General features: G+C 44.8%; 1 long non-coding RNA gene across 2 annotated transcripts in view; it reads right to left on the bottom strand.

The window, feature by feature from the left end:
* LOC140487719 (uncharacterized) overlaps nucleotides 1-17391 on the bottom strand; it is a 76652-nt gene extending 59261 nt beyond the window's left edge. For both annotated transcript variants that reach the window (XR_011962887.1, XR_011962888.1), the window contains exons 1-2: nucleotides 12419-17391; nucleotides 3092-3291 (exon numbers count right to left, since the gene is read on the bottom strand). This is a non-coding gene — a long non-coding RNA (uncharacterized lncRNA). The remainder of the gene's footprint in view (nucleotides 1-3091; nucleotides 3292-12418) is intronic.
* Between the last annotated feature and the right edge of the window lie 3646 nt (nucleotides 17392-21037).

Consider the following 21037-nt stretch of genomic DNA (forward strand, 5'->3'; position numbering starts at 1 on the left):
AATCATCTGGTCCAACTCCAGTGGACAGTGAGGGTGCAAAGGTCATCACCAGGTGCGCAGCAATCCACTCCCTCAGTTGCTGTAGTAACTTTGGATGCATCCAGTGTGGGTCAGTGACTTATGTGTCCTTATCTTTTACAAAATTCTCAGCACATCCTCCTTCTTAACATCCACCTGTTCACGTACATCAGCCTGTTTCACGCTGTCCTCACAAACGACAAGACCCTTCTCAGCAGTGAATACTGAGGCATAGTATTCATTAAGGACCTCCCCTACCTCCTGTGACTCCAGGTACAAGTTCCTTCCACTATCCCAGATTGACCTTATCCTCACTCTGGCCTTGCTCTTGTTCCTCGCATAAGTGGAGAATGCCTCACGGTTTTCCTTAATCCTTCCCAACAATGCTTTTTCATGCCCCCTTCTAGTTGCCCTAAGTCCATCTCTTGGTTGTTTCCTGGTACCTTCAGAGAATCCCTACAGTGTGGAAATGGGCCATTTGGCCCAACACCTCCATACCAACCCTCCAAACAGTATCCAACCCAGCCCCATTCCCCCACCCTATTACTCTCCATTTGCACTGACTAATGCACCAAACCTACCCATCCCTGAACACTATGGGTAATTTAGCATGGCTAAGCCACCAAACTGGCACATCTTTGGGCTGTGGGGGGGAAACCGGAGCACCTGGAGGAAACCCACAGGGAGAATGCGCAAACACCCCAGAGACAGTAGCCTGAGGCTATAATCGAAATGGAGTCCGTGGAGCTATTAGGTAGCAGTGCTAACCACTGAGACACCGTGCCACCCAATACAACTCTCTGGAGCCCTGTCTGATCCTTGCTTCCTCAACCTTAAGTAAGCTTCCTCCTTCCTCTTGATTAGATGCTAAAGTCCATGTGGACAATGTTGACTGCTCTGCTTTCAACTATCCTTGGCCACCTCCTCGAAGAGTCAATCCGGTTTGTGAAACGTGGTTTCCCACTCACAAAGCCATGCTGACCATCTCGAATCAGGCCTTGCCTTTGTAAATGTAAGGATCTCTTTTCTCTCAGAATCTCCTCCAACAACTTCCCCATCACAGTTCTCACGGGGCTGTAATTTCCTGGATTTTCCCTGCAGTCCTTCAGTGATGGAACAGCATTAGCCAACCTCCAGTCTTCCAACATCTTACTGTGCCTAATATACATATCTCTGTAAGGGATCCTGCAATCTCTTCCCTAGCTTCCCACAATATTCTCGGATTGACCTAATGAGCTACTGAGGATTGATCTAGCTTTATTTGTTTTAAGATTCCAGTACTTTCTCTTCTCTGTTGAGGATTCTTTCCAAGACATCACTATTTATTTCCCCACGTTCCTGACCTTCCATGTCTTTCTCCACAGTAAATACTGACAAGACTATTTTGTCTAATATCTCACCCATCTCCTCTGGTTCCACACATAGGCGACCTTATGATCTTTAAGGAGCCCTATTCTCTCCCAAATTACTCTTTAGCCCTTATTGGAACTTGCATAATAGGCTTCTGATAATTCAAATATACCATATCCCCTGTACCAGTACACCCCTCCTACACCCTTACAATTCTGCCATTTATATTCACACCAACAAATTCAATCCAACAGGCTCATGGCTGTATCAGTCGGCATGGAGACCACTGTCACACACAGTTACTGTACTGCCCTTGCCATACGTACATTCAGTGTCCTGACTGTAAGCATATTGACATTCCCATCACTGTCTGGTGCCTGCAAACGAATTCCTGCTAACGGTTGCTGCTGCTTGTTTATTCTCAGCTCCGCTTTTCATATTCAGATCTACATGACTGTCTCATTAATGCATTAACCTCAAGCTTCCTTCATAACTTGTTGGCTTTTTGCCTAGTCTACCTATTGGGACGAGATTGGGTTGGGATAGCTGCACAGCGGTTGGACCGAAGGGTCAGTTTCCATGCTGTACATCTCTGACTCTATGACTCCATCCAAACAACCCTTCAGTATTCACTTCCCAGCGATGGGCATTCTGCAGCTACATCTCCGGAATGACAGTTCCCACATATCTGATCACTGTCATTCCATCTTCCTTATGGTGAATACAGGGAGTCATTCCTCAGTTGTGGGGGGTTGAACAGATGTGTAGAGGTTACAGAGATAGGGAGGCTGACAGGGGCTCAAGGATGTTATGAGCTAAACAGAGTTACATGTGGTCAAGAATGTCAGTGGGACAAAGGGGTTTGGGGATTGAAGGAATTTACAGAGATAGAGGGAGCTGGATTAGATTCTGGAGATAGGGATAGGGATGGAGATAGGAAGAGGCAGGCAGACTGAGAGGCACAGACAGGGGTCTGTTTCATCTAGGAGATTATTGTGCATACTAACAGAGATATGGAAGGTTGTCGTGACTGAAGACATTTACAAATATAAGAAGGCTTCTAGGCTCTGGAGGCTACAGAGATAGGAAGGCAATGGAGAATGCCAGGTTACTGGGTTGGAGACAGTTACACAGATGGGGAGGGTTGCACAAACTGAAAGAGGTTCCTGTGGTCGGGAGGGGTATGGTGTCGGGAATGAGGGTGAAATTTAACAAGATAAAGATCAAAGAATTGGAGAAGGATAAAGGAGATTACAAATTTTTCACAGCTAAGGAAGGGTTGTAGGAGCTGGAGAAGATTACAGAGGTAGGGACCGATGGAGAGGTTAAAGACAAATACATTGACATGGAGGGTGGTATTGGTGGGAGGAGCTTACAGGGATAGACAGGGCTGTCAGGGTTTACAGGGATAAAGGAATTTAGTATCTACTGGAGAAGGTTAGGGATTAGGGTGTTGGGGATTGGAGAACCTGACAGAGACAGAGACAGAGACAGAGACAGAGACAGAGACAGAGACACAGAGAATGATGTGGACTAGAGGAGATTCCAAACAGAGGAAGGATTATTGGGACTGGAGAATATTACAGAGATCACTAAAACAGCATGGGCAGGATTGATGCCTGCGATCCCCTGTGCTGTCGCATTGAGGACCAGTACAGAAGAGGTGAAAGCAGGACCCTCACAAGATGGTGAGAATGAAGTCTAGAATGTTGCTGTTCCTTACCCAGCTCTGTATCTATGTCTGGTCTTCCAGGTCTGAATATAGAAGTCTACTACTTCCACCCTGTGTTGTGTACTGTGAGCGATCTTAACAGCTGCAGGAATTACTGAAGGCTCCAGATCTCCCTCTCCATCTGTCTCTGGCTGACCAACCAGTTTCAATGAGGTGATGGATGAGACAGGAGTTAGGAACATCCTGATTACCTGTATGAGACAGAAATAGACAGAATGGGAAATTAGACTGATGCAATGAGGAGAACACATGCAGAGTGGCACTGAGTCCAGCAGAGATCTCGATAATCCCAGTCTCCATCCCTTGTCTGTGCTGCTGCATCTCTCTGGAATGGATAATTCTGTTGACTCAGGATCTCAGACCATCTGTAAGAGGGAGAAATGCTGACAGAGGAAGTAAATAGACTGACCCAGCGAGGGATACCAGATGGAGAGATACTGAGTGATAGCACATTATTAGACACTGTATTAACAGGGAATTATTTGAATTTGTAACAAAGGCACTGGGATAATTGTGAGGGGATTCAACCTTCCTATCTCATCATCTCTATGGCAGTGGCTCACAGATGAGGCTGACTCTCTCCCACTCAGTGGGGGTGGGGGAGTCTGGAGTTGGCTGTCCAGACCGATGTGGCCTTCCACAGACTCTGTTACACTTGAGGCAGAAGGTGGACATGGAAAGGGGGTGGGTGGGACGTTGATATGACAGCGCGCTCCTTGTGCTGTTTTCTCCTGGATTCCAGTTTTCCCCACAGAAAGTCTCGAGGTGCTCGACACCTTCCCAATGCTCCTTCCCACTTCAGACGGTCTTGGCCGATTTGATTAAGAGCTGAAAAAAAAACTGATCAATTCTGAAGTAACCAACATTTAGAAATATGGAGGAGTGCAGTGGGAAGAGGAAATATTGTCAGTGTTTAATCAGAGTAGCGGAACAGGGAGAATTGAAGGTGCTGGAGGTGGTGAGAGTGTTACAGAGAGGGGCAAAGGCCTGAACAACATTACAAAGCCAGTACGGATTGCTGCAGCTAGAGCCATTTGCAAAGGTAGGGATAGACATCTGTATTTTTCATTGATTCATTCACGGCCTAAGGATGTCACCGGTTGGACCAGCATACATTGCCCTCCTGCTAATTGCCCAGGTGCAGCTCAGAGTCGGCCATATTATTGTGGGACTGGAGTCACATGTGAGCCAGACCAGGTAAGAATGTCAGATAACCCTCCCTAAAGGACAGACGTGAACAAGTTGGTTTTTTCCAGATAATCAACAATGCTTATACAGAGGCCTCACTAATATCCTGTACAGATACACCATGACATCCCAACTCCTACTCTCAATGCTCTGCCCAATGAAGGGTAACCCTCCCAAACACCTGCTTCACCAGCCTGTCTACCCGTGACGCTACTTTCAAAAAACTGTGTACCTGCATCACTGGGTCACTGACAACAGTACCCTGGGCCCGAACATTAATTGTACAAGTCCAGCCTGGTCTGCTTTACCACAATACAACATCTTGCATTTCTCCACCTGTTATTCCTAACCTCACTGGTCCAGCAGTACTGTTGATCCCATTGTACTCTTCGATAACCCTCTTCACTGTCCACTTTATCACTAATTTCAGTCTCACTCACAAACTTGATAACCATGGCGACTGTATTATCATCCAAACTGTTTACGTAAATGATGCACAACAGTGACCCAGCACCGAACCCCATGGCACATCGTTGGTCACAGGCCTGCAGTTTGAGCAGTCACCCTTTATGAACATGCTCTGTCTCCTACCGTGAATCCTGATTTGTATCCAGTTGATGAGCGCTCCCTGGTTATGTCTGATCTAAACTTACTAACCAGCCTGCCATGCAGAACCTTGTCAAAGGCCTTGATAAATTTCGTGTGGACATCGTGTACTGCTCTGCTTTGACCTCTCACTTGTCTACCTCCACTCCCAGGTTTGAGGCATGATTTCCCGTGCACAAAGGCATGCTGACGATCATTAATCTGTCCTTACCTTTCCAAATGCACGATGATCGTTTCTCTCAGAATCTCCTCCAACAACTTACCACCCTGCCATCAGTCTCACTGGTCTGTAGTAGCTGTTGATGATACAAATATCTCTGGAAGGGGTCCTGTAATTTCCTCCCTCGCTTCTCACAAGGCGCTGGGATATATCTGACCATGTCCCAAGGTTTTATCTAACTTATTGCATTTTAAGACATCCAGCACCTCCTGTTCTCCAATGTGCACTCTTTTCAAGACATCACTATGTATTTTCCTAACTTACCGAGCTTCCATGTCTTTCACCACAGTAAATCCTAACGCAAAATATGTGTTCAGTATCTCCCCCATCAGCAGTGATTCCACACAGACAGCCTCATTGATCTTTCAGGGGCCCTATTCTCTCCTGAGCTAAGTTTTAGACCTTGTTGAAACTTGTCAAAATACTTCTGAAATTTCAAATATCCCTCTACCACAACTAGCCTCCCCCAACCTTATCTATTCTGCATTTATAGTCACACCAAAATATAGAATCCAACAGATTTAAAAATATTCCCCTTTTATAAAATCATACATCTCCCATTGTTTCTAAACATCCAGTTATCATTTATTGTCATATTCTTTATAGCACATTCCAGCACGTTACCGACTTACTGTCAGGCTAACACCGTTTGGTTCAGACTCACTGCACAAAGGATTTTGGGAATCCATGTGCATCAATCTGAAACAGGTAGCTTACAGGATCAGCAGGTCATAGAGAAGGCAAAGGGAATGGAGTCTAAAAATAGGGAGGTCTTGCTAAAATGATGCAAGGTACAAGTCAGACCACACCTAGATTATAATGAACAGTATGCGTGCCCTAAGGAAAGACATTCTTGTGTTGGAGGCAGGCCAGGGAAGGTTCACTCGGCTGATTCTGGAGATGGCGGGATTTTCCAATGAGAAGAGGTGGAGTAGATTGACCTTGAACCTAATGGGGTTTTGAAGAACGGAAGAGAAATTGAATGAAACATCCAGGATTGTGAGGGGCTTTGACAGGGTGGATGCCGTGAAGTTAGAAACTAGAATAGTACAGCACAGGAAAAGGCCCTTCGGCCCACCATGGCTGTGCTGACCATGATGCTATTCTCAACTAATCCCATCTGCCTGCACATGGGTGATATCCCTCTATTCTCTCCCTATTGATGTTTCTGTCTAAATGCTACTTCAAAACTGAGTGACAGTCTGCAGAGAACAACAGAATCCACGAATCCCCGTTGCATGTGTCAGGGTCAATGACAAAAGTTTCATTCTTTTAAAAATGACAACTCCTCAATTCCTGCATCTCATAAAACTGCCATTTAAAAATATTAAAATAAAGAACATTCTAAATGAAGGTTTTGATGCGGTGACCTCTGGTCAGTCCTGTCGATCTGTTTGTTACCAGATGCACGGAGAGTGCTTTTTACCAGAGCATCACCAGGTCAGTGTCAGGCACACAGAGAGAACGGGCAAATAGATTCACACCTGAATTCACATCTCCCAGCCTGGCAATCGTAAGCTGTGCCCACCATTCCGGTAAAGATACAGAAAAAAATAGAAACAGGACATCAGAGCCAGAAGACTGGAGGTTGGCTATCGTGTTGCTACTATTTAACAAAGGCAGTAAGGAAAAGCCATGGAACTATAGACTGGTGAGCCTGACATCGGTGTGTACGTTGTTGGAGGGAATCGTGAGGGACAGGATGAACATGTATTTGGAAAGGCAAGGACTGATTAGGGATAGTCAATATTTCTTTTTGAGTGGGAAATCATGTCTCACAAACTTGATTGAGTTTTTAGAAGAAGTAACAGAGAAGATTGATGAGGGCAGAGCAGTGGATGTGATCTATATAGACTTCAGTAAGGCGTTCAACAAGGTTCCCCATTGGAGACTGGTTAGCAAGGTTAGATCTCACGGAATACAGGGAGAACTAGCCATTTGGTAAAGAACTGGATCACAGGTAGAAGACAAAGAGTGGTGGTGGAGGGTTGGTTTGCAAACTGGAGGTCTGTGACCAGTGGAGTGCCACAAGGATCGGTGCTGGGTCCAATATTTTGCATTGTTTCCATAAATGATCTGGATGTGAGCATAAGAGGTATAGTTAGTAAGTTTGCAGATGACAACAAAATTGGAGGTGTAGTGGCCAGCAAAAGAGGTTACTTCCAATTACAATGGAATCTTGATCAGATGGGCCAATGCGCTGAGAAGTTGCAGATGGATATTAATTCAGATAAATGCAAGGTGCTGTATTTTGCGAAAGCAAATCTTTGCTGGACTTATACACTTAATGGTAAGTTTTGACGGAGTGTTGCTGAACATAGAGATATTGGAGTGCAGGTTCATAGCTCTTGAAAGCAGAGTTGCAGGTAGGTAGGATAGTGAAGAAGGCATTTGGTATGCTTTCTTTTATTGGTCAGAGTATTGAGTACAGGCGTTGTGAGATCATGTTGTGGCTGTACAGGACATTGCTTAGGTCACTTTTGGAATACTGTGTGCAATTCTGGTCTCCTTTCTTTGAGAAGGATGTTGTGAAACTTGAAATGGTTCAGAAAAGATTTACAAGGATGTTGCCAGGATTGGAGGGTTTGTGCTATAGAGAGATTGAATAGGCTGTGGCTGTTTTCCCTGGAGCATCGAAGGCTGAGGGGTGATCATTTAGAGGTTTATAAAATCATTAGGGGCGACCATATAGAGTTTTATAAAACCATATAGAGCGATATAAAGTAGGGGCATGGAGAGGCTAAAGAGACAAAGTCTTCACCCTCGGGAATGGGAGTCCAGAACTGGAGGACACAGGTTTACGGTTAGAGGAGAGAGATATAAAAGAGACTTAAGGGGCTTTTTTTCCACGCAGAGGGTAGTACGTGTATGGAATGAGCTGCCAGAGTAAGTGGTGGAGGCTGATACAAAGATATCCAGATGGGTATATGAATAGGAAGGGTTTGTAAGAATATGGGCCAGATGCTGGTAGGTGGGACTGGATTGGGTTGGGATATATGTTCGGCATAGACAGGTTAGACTGAAGGGTCTGCTTCCATGCTGTACATCTCTTTGACTCTAAGATCGGCTGAATGGTCCAATCAAAGATGATCTGTGATTCAAATCTTAACATCCTTCAGGGTCCACAACCCATTCTTGGTCCCATCCTGCAGGCTCTATGAATCCCACACTGTCTAACCTCCTGCAGGATCCACGTTCCTTCCTACATTAGTACCATCCTCCAGGTTCTGCAGCCCTTCCTACCTCCGTAACATGGCCCGGTCTCTACAAATCTTCCTTCCTTTGCAATGTTCCCCAGAAAGGCACTGGAGGATGGTGGCATTTACAGAGTTAGAGAGGGATATCGGGATTGGAGGATTTTGCAGGCATTAGGAATATAGGGACTTGAGGAGGTTTCACAGTTTATGAGTGTTATATAGATTGTAGGAAGTTACAAAGATAGGGACGGTTTCAGATTGGAAGAATCTGCAGAAAACGTTTACATGGTTAAAGGCAGGAACCTTAGCAGTGTGCACGAACAGAGTGATCCTGTGTCCCTGAAGTTACCACCCAAGTTGAGAGGGTGTTAAGAATGCATATGGTGTGTTGGCTTTCATTAGCAAGTATGGCTAAGACCCTAAACATTTGTTTTCCCTCCAGAACTTACTGTGGACAAAGACTGGGGAACGCAGAGAACAAGAGTAATACGTTAGACCACAATTGGAGTTCTCTGCAATTCCAACCTCCCTGCTACAGGAAGGGTGTTGTGAAGCTTGAAAGTGTTCAGAAAAGATTAACAAGATGTTGCAAGGATTTCTGCTGAATAAGCTGGGGTTATTTTCCCTGGAGCATCAGAGACTGAGGGGTGACCTGACAGAGGTTTATATAAACATGAGGGGCATGGATTGGGTAAAGAGTCAAGGTCTTTTCCCGGGGTTCGAGAGTCCAAACCTAGAGAGCATAGGTTTAAGGTTGAAGGGGAAAGGTTTAAAAAAGGGACTGAAGGGACAACTTTTTCATGCACATGGTGATGTGTGAATGGAATAAGCTAAGAGAGAATGTAATGGAGACGGATACAATTATAACATTTAAAAGGTATCTGGATGGATATATGGACAATCAGAGTTTAGCGGTACATGGGCCAAATGCTGGTAAACGGGATGAATTTATTTACATCTTCTAGTCAGCATGGATGAGTTGGACTGAAGGCTCTGTTTCCATGCTGTACACCTCTGTGATTTGAAAAGAGTGCATGTTATAGAAGAGGTGGTGCTGGAGGTTTTAAAACACAAAGGAATGGAAGGCCCCAGGACCTGATTAAGTGTATCACAGGACATTGTGGGATGCTAGGGAAGAAATTGTGGAGCTTCTAGCAAGGGTATTTGTACCATTGACAGCCATGTGTGATCGGCTGGAAGGCTGGAGGGTGGCATAGTGGATTTCTAAGATTCCAAAGTGATCTTGATGAAATGGGTGAATTGGCTGAAAAACCGCAGATGGAATTCAATCTGAATAAATGCGAGGTAATGCATTTGGTAAAACAAACAAGGGTAGAGCTTATACAATTAATGTTTAGGCCTTGGTTAGTGTTTTAGAGCAAAGGGACCTCCGGGTTCAGGTACATAATTCTTGAAGCTTGCATCACAGGATGGATAAGACAGTGCTTTGCATGCCTGACTATTACTCAGTCCATTGAATATAGGATTTGGGACGTCATCTTGAGATTGTACAGACATTTGTGAGGCCTGTTCTGCAATACCCCATCCAGTTCTGGTCGCCCAGTTACAGGGAGGATATTATTAACCTGAAGGGTGTTCAGAAGAGATTTACCAAGACGTTGCTGGGTATGAAATGTTTGAGTTCTGAAAAATGGCTGGATATGCAGAGTTTTTTTTTGACTGGAGCCTGGAGGTTGAGAGGTGACCTTATAGAAGTTTAAGAAAAAAAGTTGGGATATACATAGAGTCAGTGGTAGCTGCCCTTTCCTTTGGGTGACGGAGTCACAAGTGGAGGGGCCACATTTTTCAGGTTAGAGGAGAGATATGTTCAAAAAAAAGGATATAAGGGGCAAATAGTTACACAGAGGGTGGTTTGGGTGTGGAATGAACTTCCTGAGGTGGATGTCGGTACAAGTACAACGTTTAGTTAAGTACATGAATAGGAAAGGGTTGGAGGGATACAGGCCAGCAACAGGCAGCTGGGACGAGTTTAGTTTGAGATTATGGTTGGTATCAACTGAAGGGTCAGTTTCCATGCTGTACAGCACTGACAACACTATGGTTTTGATCCATTATTTAAGAAAGGCTGCAAGAGAAAGCCAGGGAACTGAAAACCAATTAGCCCAACGTCAGTGGTGGGTTAGTTGTGAAAGTGATTCTGCCAGACTGGAGTTACATTCGTTTGTAAAGACAAGGATTGATGAAAGATAGTCAGCATACAAAGTCAAGTCTCACTAACTTGATGGCTTGTGTTGAATTGGTGACCAGACATTGTCTACACCAATGTCAGCAGGGCCTTTGACGGGATTTAGCATGATTTAGGGTGTAGGTTTGCTCGCTGAGCTGTAGGTTTGATATCCAGATGTTTTGTTACCTGGCACGGTAACATCATCAGTGGCGACCTCCAAGTGAAGTGAAGCTGTTGTCTCCTGCTTTCTATTTATATCTTTCTCCTGGATGGGTTTGTGGTGAACCCCAGGAACCCCATCCAGGATAAAGATATAAATAGAAAGCAGGAGACAACAGCTTCGCTTCACTTGAAGGTTGCCACTGATAATGTTACCGTGCCCAGGCAACGCAATGTCTGGATATCAAACCTACAGCTCAGAGAGCAAACCTACATCCTAAACCTCAATCTGAGCAACAAACCTTCATAAACCTTGCATTTAGCATGATATACTGGTTCGTAAGATTAGATCACATGTGATCAGGAAGAGCTAGTCAACTGGACACAAAATCGGCTTGACAGTAGGAGACAGGGGTTGGTGGGAGAGGGTTGTTGTTCAGACTGGAGGCCTGTGACCAGCGGTGTGCTACAAGGATCAGGGATGGGACCACTGATGTGCATCATCTACATAAACAATTTGGTTGAGAATATTGGAGTCATTGTTAGTAATTTTGTGGATGATCAAATGAATGGTGTAGTGGGCAGTCAATACGGTTATCAAAGGGGATCTTGACCAACTGGGCCAGTGGACCAAGGCATGAAAGATGGATTTTAATTCAGGTATTGAGTTTTGGACTAACTCAGGTAATGGTACACTCCTGGGTAGTATTGTCGAACAGAGAGATACCAAGAGGTGCAGTTACATTGTTCTTTGGAAGTAGCATCACAGTTGGACAGGGTGGGGAAAGCGGTATTTGGCACACTTGCTGTCATTGGCCAACGCTTTGATACATGAGTTGGAGATATTTGTAACATTGCCTTCAATATTTCCCTTGGAGAGAGGTGGCTTATAAAGGGGTGACCTTATAAAGGTTTATAAAACCATATGGAGAGTAAGAATGGTGAATAGCCACGGGTAAGTCAGTCCAAAACTAGAGGGTATAAACGTGAGGCGAGAGAACAAAGATTTAAAGAGGGAGCTGAGGGGCAACATCCGCAGAGGATGGTGCATAGACGGAATGAACTGCCAGGGGCACATGGGAGAAACAAGAACAATTACAACTTGGAAAAGAAATTTAGGCAGGCACATGGAGAAGGGAAGGTTTGAAGGGATATGGGCCAAACACAGGCAAATGCGACTCGTTCAGGTTTGGGGAAAATAGTCAGCATTGATGACTTGGACTGAAGGTTCTGTTTTTATGCAGCATGACCCTGTACCCAGTTCAAGAGGAGGAGAATACGGAGAGAAGGCATGTTATAGACACTGAAGCAAGGTATAGTGATAGGGATGGTAGTCTGCAATGCGGTACATTTCAAGTATGCGGAGGGCCTATATGGAAAGAAGGAGGTTACAGAGATAGGAAATGTTATAGGAGTTAAAAATTATTGAAGACACTGATCCACAAGACATACCTTAGGTACAGTGTTGGAGAAGGTACACAGAACAGAAAGATCTCAGGCAGCATTCCCACCCTCTCGTGGGAGGCCTGCTTTCCCCTTTGTTGTACTGATGCTCACTAAGAGAGCACAGGCCTGGATTGATAACTGTGAACTCTCTACGTTGTCTCAGTACAATGTAAGTTAAAGTAGACGTGGTGATTGAGCCAGAGTTGTGTCTGTACTGTGCTCCCCCTCCAGCACCGTATCTATGTCATGTCCTGTTAGCTGATGTTTGGATCCCTCACATTGCTGTCTGCTCTGTGCTTTGTGAGTGATCTTACCTCACTGCAGGATTTATTGAAGGCTCTAGATCTCCCTGCACTTTGTCTCTCTGGCTGACCAACCATCTTCAATGGGGTGATGGATGGAACACCCAGCAGCTGAGAAGTCTATTGAATCTCCCTGAGTACCTACAGGAGACAGACAAATAGACAGAATGGAAAATTACACTGATGTAGTGAAGGTTACACATGTAGAATGGCACTGAGTCCCACAGAGTCCCTGTGCTGTTGCATCCCTCTGGAGTGGAGAATTCTGTTAGCTCAGGATCTGAAGTAGCTGCAAGAGTGAGAGACACTGACAGAGGCAGCAATGAGACCCACACAGTGAGGGATACCACATGGAGAGAGACTGAGTGATATCACCAGAGTTCAGGAAGGTGTCAGGATCAAACAATTGTGACAGAAGAAGATGTTTAGCTTCATGATGCTCTGGTATCAGTGCTCAGGCATGAGCAACGTGTGAGCAGGTGAAGTGATGGCCTCGTGGTATTATTGCTAGAGCATGTATCCAAAACCTCAGCTAATGTTCAGGGGAGACAGGTTTGAAACCCACCATCTGAAGTGGTGGAATTTAAAATCAATAAATTCAAATATTATAATTAACCATCCATAAATATGTATGAAACCATTGCTGAGGTACAAAAAACCCAAACACTTGTCCTTTCGAGAATGACATCTGCCCATCCTCACATAGTCTGCATGACATACCCACAGCAAAGTGTTTTCCAAATCCAAATAGAAAAAGGTGATGCATCAGAACAGCATGGGAATGTGGCTAAAGACAAGCAGAAAGGAACAGGCTGGGCCAGAGTTTAACTAAAACTCTACATTAACGAATTGGATTGTGATAGGAAATTGTGGAAAAGAGTACAGAAACTTGTTTTCCGCATAGACAAAGTATCTTCAATAAGGTAGCTGGATTTGAGACACAGCTGAAAGAGATTTAGATACTAGAGAGATGTGGTTACAGGGGAAACAAAATGTGGAACATAAACATTCAATGGTTCACAACCTTGTGGAAACTCAGGCAAAATGGACAACACTAACAATAATGGGTAAGAAAGGTGTTAGATAGAAAGCGCGGGGGGTGGGGGTGGGGGTTCCTTAAAAATAAACGGGCAAACAATGATCACAAAATATCCTTAGCAGATAATGTTCAGGATAAGCCACGAGATATTTAATAAGTACAGTTAGAGGAAGAGGATCCCCAACTAAGCAGTGGGGCCTGTTAGAAACCAAAGGGACAATCTGTGCATGGAGCCAGAGGAAGCAGGTGAGGTCTACAATGAATACTTCCCATCTGTATTCACTCAGGAGAAAGGCATTGTAGGGATTTCAGTTGGGATGGTGAGGCTCTGGAACATCTTATGATCAATGAGAAGGAGGCGTTAAATGTATTCACAGGCAAAAAGGTGGAGAAATTCCCAGTAACAATAAAATATATCCCAGGCTGTTATAGGAGGTAAGGGAGGAGATTGCTGGGGCCCTGGCGGATATATTTAAAACTTTGCTGGCCACAGGTGAAGTGCTAAATGACTGGAGGATGGCGAATGTGGTTCATTTGTTCAAGAGCAGCAGTGATAGGCCAGGTAATTACAGAGAAGATAGTCTGACAGCAGGGGGAGGGAAAATATTGGAAACAATTGTGAGGGAAACGATGAATCAACATTCAAAAGGACAGGAATACATTAGGGATTGTCTGTATGGATTTGGTAGAGGACTGTCCTCTGATATTGATGAGGCCAGTGCAGATGGTGTGGGAACATGGTGTTTATTAATGTCTTTGACAAGGTCTCACATGGAAGGCCGGTCCAGAAGGAAAGAGCCCATGGAATCCAAGGCAAGTTGGAAAATTGGATCCATAATTGGTGGAGCAGGTTTTTCACGACTGGAAAACTTTGCCCAGCGGGTGTACCACAGGGTTCTGTACAGGAGCCATTGCTGGTTATTATGTACATTAATATCTCAGATGTGAAAGCAGAAGGTATCATTGGTAGGTTTGCAGATGACATGAAAGGGGAGGGTGTTGTCCACAGTGAGGAGCATGGTCTCAGGCTGCAGTCTGATATTGATCAGATGATAAACTGAGCAGAGTAATGGCAGATGGAGTTTACTTCTGATCACTGTGAGGTAATGCACTGTGGGAAGTCTAATCAGCAAATGATATCCATCATGAATAGTAGGTCCTCCTGGAGTACTGAGGAATACAGGGACCTTGGTGGACAAGTCCCTGGATGTCTGAAGGTGTCAGCACAGGTAGACAGGGTGGGGAAGACACCTGAACTGGGAAAAGGAGGGGGACACATATCCTGGTGGGGAGAGTTGCTGGAGCTGCTCGAGAGGATTTAAAATCATCTGGCAGGGATGTGGGACTGCAAACAGTCGTAAGGCCAGAAAGAAGTTTGAGGCTGGTATAGATGTTCAAGAGAGCAATTTAAATAGACAAGGCAGGCAAGAACATAGCAGGCAATGAGGGAAAATTGATTAATTAAACTGCATTTATTTCAATGCAAGGGGCCGCACAGATAAGGCAGATGAACCCAGAGCATGGAAGGGAACATGGGACTGGGATACCATAGATATTACAGAAACACAGATAAGGGAGGGACAGGACTGGCAGCTCAATGTTCCACAGGACAGAGGCAACAGGAAGGATAGAACAGGAGGCAAAACAGGAGGCAAAACAGGAGGAGAGCTGGTGGTTTTGACTGGGGGAAAACATCACAGCAGTACCGAAAGAGAATATTCATTCAGGATCGCCCAGTTAAATGATATTAGTAGAACCGAGAAATAAAAATTGGTCATCAGTTTGCTACGATTGTACTACAGCGATAGGCAATGGGAGATGAAGGAGCAAATATGTCAGGAGATCTCAGATATCTGTTAGAATGATAGCGTCGTAATGGTAGGGGATTTTAACCTTAAACCTCGACTGGGATTGCTACTGTGTTAAGCAGTTGGATGGAAGGAATTTGATAAGTGTTCCAGAAACTCCCAGTCATTATGTAAATGACCCAACTGGAAAATGGGGCTAAACCTGACCTCCACTTGGGAAACAAGGTTGGAAACGGGACTGAGCTGGAAAGTCACCAGAATTGTATTAGTTTGAAAATAGCGATGGAAAAGGACAGGCCTGGTCCACAAGTTCAAGTTATACAATGGAGCAAGATAGTCATGAATTTTTAAAGTAGATTTGGGGAGGTTATTTGCAGGTAAAGGGAAGTCTGGCAAGTAGGAATATTTTAAAACCGAGATAAAAGGAGTGTTCAGCGCCAGCCTGTTCCTGTTAGTGTGCAACTCAATGCTGACTGAATTAGGAAACACTGGCTGAGATTCGAGGCTCCAGTCAAGAAGAAAGGGGGCACATGTCAGATATAATTGGCTGACTCAAGGGAATCACTTCAGGAGCATCAGGGCTGTAGAAATACATTTAGGATGGAAATCAGGAATGTAAAAAGGGGACACGAGATCGCTTTGGCAGAGAAAGTTAAGGAGAATCCAAAGAGACTCTACAAGTGTATTAAGAGCAAAAGAAGAGCTCGGGACAAACCCCGTCTCCTTAATGATCAATGAAGGCAACGATGTGTGAAACTACAAGATCCAAAACAAATATTTCACTTTGGAACTTACTGTGGATAAAGACTGGGGCGCTCAGGGAACTAAACAGTGTTTGTCCTGACTACTATTGGAATACTGTGTGCAATTCTGGTCTCAATGCTGTGGATGTTGTGGAACATGAAAGGGTTCAGATGACCAAGGATTTGCCAGGGTTGTAGGGTTTGCGCTGCACGGAAAAGCTGAATAAGCTGGGGCTGAATTCACTTGAACATGGGAGGCTGAGGAGTTACCTGATAAAGGAGTTTAAAATCATGATGGTCATCGATAGGGTGAATAGATAAGGTCTTTTCCCCAGGTTGGGGGGATTACAAACTGATAGGCCTTTACTTTAAAGTTCGAGGGGAAATTTTCAAAGGGACCTAAAGGACAACTGGTTCCTGCAGAGTGTATGGAATAAGCTGCCAGAGGAAATAGTGGAGGCTGATAGAAATACATTTAAAAGGCATGTGGATGGGTATATGAATAGGAAGGGTTCAGAGGGATATTGGCAAAATTGTGGCAAATGTGACTAGAAACGTCATGCAGGAGTTGGTTTGAAGGATCTACTTCTGTTCTGTACATCTCTGTGACTCAATGTCCTAAATGTTCCCACATTATAGAAAAGGAGGTGCTGGAGGTTTTAATACACAAAGGTAGATAAATCCCCAGGACCTGATCAAATGTATATTAGGACATTGTGGGAAGCTGGTGAAGAAATTGTAGGGGCCCTAGCAGAGATGTTTGTACCATAGAGAGCTATGTGTGATAGGCTGTTAGACTGGAGGGTGGCATTGTAAACAGTGAAGAAGGTTTTCTAAGATTACAAAGGGATCCTGATGAAATGTGTGAATGGCTGAAAAATAGTAGATGGAGTTCAATCTGAATAAATGTGAGGTAAGGCATTTGGTACAACAAACACAGGCAGGACTTATACAATTAATGATTGGACCCTCGGTAGTGTGTTGTAGAACTTTGAAGCTTGCAACATGGAGAGACAGGATGGTCAAAAAAAAGGTGCTTGCCATACTTCCTTTCATTGCTCAGTCCTTTGGATATAGGAGTTGGGAAGTCACATTGAGATTGTACAGGCCATTGCTGAGACCTCTTCTGGAATACTGTGTCCAGTTCTGGTCGCCCAGGCTATCGGAAGGATATTATTAAGCGGGAGAGGGTTCAGAGGAGATTTGCTGGGACGTGGATGGGTATGGAAGGTTACAGTTATAAAGAAACCTGGAGAGATTGGTATTTTTTCATTGAGGAGAAAGTGAGGACTGCAGATGCTGGAGATCAGAGCTGAAAATGTGTTGCTGGAAAAGCGCAGCAGGTCAGGCAGCACCCAAGGAACAGGAGAATCGATGTTTCGGGCATCAGCCTGAAGAAGAGCTAATGCCCGAAACGTCGATTCTCCTGTTCCTTGGATGCTGCCTGACCTACAGCGCTTTTCCAGCAACACATTTTTTTCACTGAAACCTGAATGTTGACAGATGACCTCATAGAAGTTTATAAAGTCATGAGGGGGATAGATAGAGTTAATGGGAGTTGTCTTTTCCCATAGACAGGGGAGTTTCAAGACAAGGCACTACATTTTTAAGTTTAGAAGAGAGACATAAAAAAATGATACGAGAGGCACTTTGTTACACAGAGGGTGGGTTGTGTGTGGAATGAACTTCCCAAGGAAGGGGTGAACATGGGAACAATTACAATGTTTAAAAGACATTTGGATTACTCCAGGAATAGGAAAGGTTTGAAGGGCTATGATCCAGGAACAGGCAGGTGGTCAGGCAGGAGATCAGTTTTAGAGTATGGTTAACACTAACCAACAGTGCGGTATGACTGTCTGACTGTGATTATAATATTGTGTTATTAATTAAGGAAGGATGCAAGATAAAGCCAGGGGTGTACAGACTGGTGAGCCAGACATCAGGATGGGTCAGTTGTTGAAGGTCATTCTGAGAGGTATGACTTACTTGCAATGGGAAAGATAAGGACTGATTACAGCCAGCCAGCATGGCTTTGTGCGTGAGAAAACATGTCTCACAAACTTGATTGGAGTTTGTTCAAGATGTGACCAAGAAGACGAAGGCAGAGTAACAGACGTCAAGGTGTTGCATGATATATTGGTAAGTAAGGGTAGATCACAAGGGATCAGGGAGAGCTCGCCAACTGGATACACAATGGGATGACAGTGGGAGACAGAGGGTGGTGGGAGAGGGTTGTTGTTCAAACTGGAGGCCTCTAACCAGCAGTCTGCTTTCAGGATTGGTGCACCATTTACATAAACAATCTGAGTGAAAATATAGCAGTCTCTGTTAGTATGTTTGCTGATACCAAGATTAGTGAAAGAGTGGGCAGGGAATATAGTTATCGAAGGGGATGTTAATCAACTGGGCTCGTGGGCCAAGGAATGAAAGATGGAATTTAATTCAGGTGCTGGATTTAATTAAGACAAACCAGGGAGGACTAATACAGTTAATGGTCGGGCCCTGGACAGTGTTGTCAAACAGGGAGAGACCAAGGGGTGCAGTAACATGGTTAGTTGGAAGTGCCATCACAGGTGGACAGAGTGGTGGGGAAAGCAGCATTTGGCACACTTGTCTTCATTGGTCAGAGCATTGAGTACATGAGTTGGAGTTATTTGTAACATTGTCGTCAATATTTCTCCTCAGCAGAGGAGGCCATGGGGTGACTTTATAAAGGTTTATGAAACCATGTAGGGCCTAAGTAAGGTGAATTGCCAAGGGTAGGTGAGTCCAAAGCTAGAGGCATAAACGTGAGGTGACAGAGCAAGTATTTAAAGAGGGAGCTGAGGGGCAACATTATCCACAGAGGATGGTGCATAGATGGAATGAGCTGCCAGAGGAAATGGTAAAAACAAGTACAATTAAAACATGGAAAAGATACTTGGGCAGGTACATGGAGAGGAGAAGATTTCAAGGGACATGGACCAAACACTGGCAAATGTGACACATTCCATTTTGGAAACCTCAGCCGAAGAGCCATGCCGCACAGAAACAGACCCGATGTCTCCAGTTATCGGAGGAGGAGACTATCGAGACAAGGCATGTTGTAGAGACTGAAGCAAGTTACAGCGATACGGATGGTCATCTGGACTGGAGGTTTCAAATATGTGAAATAATTGGTGAGGGGGAGGAGATGACAGAGATAGGAACTGTTATAGGAGTTAGAATGATTGAAGACACTGGTCCACAAGACAATCCATAGAAACAGTGTTGGAGAGGGAATAGGGAACAGGAAGATCCCAAGAAGCATTAACACCATCTCGTGGGAGGCCTGCTTTCCCCTCTGTTGTCCTGATGCTCACCAAGACAGCACATGCCTGGATTGAAAATTGGGAACTCTTGATGCTGTCTCAGTACAAAACCAAACTTAAAGTAAAGGTGGTGACTGAGCCTGGTGTGGGTCTGGACTGTACTCACCCTCCAGTACTATATTTATGTCATGTCTTATTAGCTGATGTTTGGAGCCCTCTCCTTGCTCTCTGCTCTGTGCCCTGGAAAGATCTTACCTGGCAGCAGGATTTATTGAAGGGTACCAACCTCCCTGACCTTTATCTCTCTGGCAAACCAACCATCTTCCCAACCAGCAGTTGGCAAGTCTATTGAGTCATGAACTCCCTGAGTACCTGTAGAAGACAGAGAAATAGGCAGAATAGGAAATTAGACTGATGCTGTGAGGGTTACACATGTAGAATGGCATTGAGCCCCACAGAGATCTGGAAAATCCCAGTCTCCAATCCTGGCCTGTACTGCCTCATCTCTCTGGAGTGGAGAATTCTGTTGGCTCAGGATCTGGAGTAGCTGCAAAAGTGAGAGGCGCTGACAGAAGCAGCAATTAGACCCACACAGTGAGGGATACCACATGGAGAGATACTGAGTCATATCACCAGAGTGCAGGATCAAACAATTGTGCAGGAATAAAGGGTTTTGATTCATATTGCAGTGGAATGCGCAACCTGTGAGCAGGCGGAATGACGGCCTAATGGCATTATTGTGAGACAATTAATCCAGAAACTCAGCAAATGTTCTCTGGACACAGGTTTAAATCCCACCATTGCAAATGTTGGGATGTGAATGAAATGTTTCAAAAAAGATTAGATTTAAAACCCATAAGTGAGTATTAAATAATTGCTGATGTTAAGAAATATCCATCGAGTGCATTCCTGTCTTTAGTGAAATAATCTAAGATGGGACTGGGTTATCACAGGTATTACAGAACAACAGCTGAGGGAGGGACAGGACAGGCAGCTCAATGTTCCAGGGGACAGATGCTGCAGGAAGGACAGAAGGGGAGCTGAGAGAGGAGGAGAGCTGCTGGTTCTGATTGGGTGAAACATCACAGCAGGACTGAGAGAGGATATTCCTGCAGGATCGCCCAGTGAAGCTGTGTTCGTGGAATTAATTGCTGGAAAAGCGCAGCAGGTCAGGCAGCATCCAAGGAACAGGAGAATCGACGTTTCGGGCATAAGCCCTTCTTCAGGAATCCTGAACCTTGGATGCTGCCTGACCTGCTGCACTTTTCCAGCAACAAATTTGCAGCTCTGTTCTCCAGCATCTGCAGTCCTTACATTCTCTTCGTGGAATTAATCAATAACAATGGATCTTCTCTTTCCTCTGATTGTTCTACAGACCCCAGGAGCCCCGCCCTCCTGCACCTTGACCTTCTTAAGATGGCGGCCCTCAGGCCCGTGCTCCCTCTTCCCTCAAACAAATGGCGGCCGTGATCATGGGCCTCTTCCCTGATCAGAGACCGCCACCTCCTGACCCGGACCTGAAGGGTCTTTTTCGGGGTTTTTAACCTTTACTTGGGACTTGTGAATTTTCTCCACTCCTTTCTCCCAGCGAGGCTCCCACACACCGGCTCTGAGCGCCGCTCTTTGAAGCCGATCGCAGCCGCTGCCGGAGAAAGCAGCTCCATGTTTCTCTGTCCTGGTCAATGTGACACTGCGCATGCTCCACATAGAAAGCAAACGACGCGTGCGTCTGAAGTTATCAATGAGTTTAC

Source organism: Chiloscyllium punctatum, chromosome 17 (genome assembly GCF_047496795.1).
Source record: "Chiloscyllium punctatum isolate Juve2018m chromosome 17, sChiPun1.3, whole genome shotgun sequence".
NCBI lineage: Eukaryota > Metazoa > Chordata > Chondrichthyes > Orectolobiformes > Hemiscylliidae > Chiloscyllium > Chiloscyllium punctatum.